Raw genomic sequence first — 2,824 nt, forward strand, 5'->3', positions numbered from 1 at the left:
AGGAGCTGAAAAATTCGGGATTCCTGAATTTTACCCGAATTCCAATACAATAAGGATATTGGAATTTGGGTTTTCTAGACTATACCAAATTTTTAAGGGGCCAAAACCCCCATATCCAAAAACATTCCTACTGTTAACCACTACACCAAACTGGCTCTCTACTTTATCAGAGTGTTGAGGACACTCGCATAAGGGCACTGTTACCCACATGGAAGGACGTAACTTTTAATACTTATTTTTTCTACTATGGCAGAATTTCCTTCAGGAAATTGTAACTTTATTCATAGGGCTAGGATTTTCACACAGTCTGCATCCAGAGCATGCAGTCTTGAGCAATCAGCTTGCTCTCCCCCAAGATATTCACAATGCAGTCCTAAGCTGTGTTACATGTTTCTAAACCTAAGGAAGTCAGTGGGCTCAGAAGGATGTAAATGGTCAGTCTTACAATACCCAGCTGGGAATGTATGACGCTATCATCTGGACCACTATCTCTGTATTTGTTACTAGGGTTTATACTTAATAATGGGGTATTATTATCTCTTTGTTTTTGGAATAACATGGAGTATTATTTATAGATATAGTTCAAACATTCAAAGTGCACACACTGATCCATATAAAAGCAGAGGACAATGGACCAGTGGAAGGGGCCGTTAACTTTTTTTTAAAAAAACCAAAGTACCATTTAATTATCCACCAGAAATGAAGCTGCTCTTAGCCACAATGGAGAGCAAATGAATGACTTCCAGCACGGTTCAGGCTCATGCAGGATATAGCCCTGGTATATTCTTCTCTTCAGTAGATGTGTGCCAGAATAGTATGCTCAAAGAAGATCCTCTGTTATAAGTGTGGTACAGATCTAAATCATAGAAAAGGATTAGGGAAATTGTCTGAAAAATCTGCTACTGGGTGGGAGGAGGGGAGAATTCTGGTTACATCGCTATTTGGGAGACGCAGATTATAATTAGATTATTAGGTAAGAATAAAGAAGGATAGTATCATCTACTTGCCAGAAGGTGGCAGCTTTAGACCATTTTGAAAATAGATATGCCTCCTTTGTATCCTTCATAGGGTAGCTATTACTGCAGGTCCTACAAAATTCAGGCTAGGAACCTCTTGCCTACCCCCCAGAAAGGAGGCTGGTTTTTAAATGATTTATTGGCTCATATAATCTAGATGAAAAATGACCTTTCAGAACTGGAGTAATATGTTTAGTCCCATTTGGCTGCAATCCTAATACAAGGGCCACTATTCAGAAAGCAGCCTCCTTTATTCAGAAATTAGCCAATTTGCAGGATGTGACTTTTAGAAACAATAAAAATTTATATCTCTATGTAAAATATTCATAGCAGCAATCCTGGAACCTGGAACTGAATCAGAATGGCCATTGCAGATAGTCTTGTGTCTGAATACAAAACTGCAAATTTAGAACAGCAGCACGCTTTATGAAAAGTGTGGAATTCCTTACTTTGCTGTTCCTGCTTTCTCTGCAATTTAATGATGCTTTATGAAAAGTCAACAGAAACCCACAGCTGTAAATCTGAATGGTTACATGAAGATGACCTAGAACAGTGGCAGCCAACCTATTTGAACAATTCCCCCCAATTACAAGATTGTGAATGTGATAGAACAGTATGTAATCATACCACTCTAGTGTAAATTATAGTGCATTTTCAGCCTCCTGAGATTGGGTGTGGTTTGTTTAGTCCCATGCTGAGCTATGAGGAGGAGAAGAAGAAGAAGAAGAAGAGAAGAAGAGATTCGATTTATACCCCACCCTTCACTATCCAAGGGAGTCTCAGAGTGGCTTACAAACTCCATTCCCTTCCCCTCCCCACAACAGACACCCTGTGAGGTAGGTGGGGCTGAGAGAACTCTGACAGAAACTGTTCTTTTTCAAGAACAGCTGTGCCAGAACTATGGCTTGCCCAAGGTCATCCAGCAGGTGCAAGTGGAGGAGTGGGGAATCAAACCCGGTTCTCCCAGATTAGAGTCCGCACACTTGACCACTACACCAAACAGGAGGCAGCAGTACCCCTGTGGAAAGGCAGTAAGGAGTGTGAGTTAACCCTGAACCATGTCTAGGACCAATGGCTTCCCTGACTCTATCCTAAAATGCCACAGACCTGTACTGCCCATACTATCCATGCTGCAGATAGGCCACATAAGAACATAAGAGAAGCCAATGTTGGATCAGGCCAATGGCCCATCTAGTCCAACACTCTGTCACACAGTGGCCAAAAATACCAGGTGCCATTAGTGGGGCCAGGACACTGGAAGCTCTCCCACTGTTGACCCCCCCCCCCAAGCACCAAGAATACAGTGCATCACCTGCCCCAGCCTGTGAGTTCCTATCTATACCTTGTAGCTAATAGCCATTGATGGGCCTCTGCTCCATATGTTTATCCAGTTCCCTCTTGAAGCTGTCCATGCTTGTAGACACCATCACCTCCTGAGGCAGTGAATTCCATGTGTTAATCACTCTTTGGGTGAAGAAGTACTTCCTTTTATCTGTTCTAACCTGACTGCTCAGCAATTTCATGGAGTGCCCACGAGTTCTTGTATTGTGAGAAAGGGATAAAAGTACTTCTTTCTCTACTTGCTCTATCCTATGCATAATCTTATAAACCTCGATCATGTCACCCCTCAGCCGTCATTTCTCCAAGCTAAAGAGCCCTAAGCACTTTAACCTTTCTTCTTAGGGAAAGTGTTCCAACCCTTTTATCATTCTAGTTGCCCTTTTCTGCACTTTTTCCAATGCTATAACATCCTTTTTGAGGTGTGGTGACCAGAACTGTACACAGTACTCCAAATGAGGACATACCAT

The sequence above is a fragment of the Gekko japonicus genome, unplaced genomic scaffold (assembly GCF_001447785.1).
Source record: "Gekko japonicus isolate JY-2015 unplaced genomic scaffold, Gekko_japonicus_V1.1 scaffold801, whole genome shotgun sequence".
NCBI classification, from domain to species: domain Eukaryota; kingdom Metazoa; phylum Chordata; class Lepidosauria; order Squamata; family Gekkonidae; genus Gekko; species Gekko japonicus.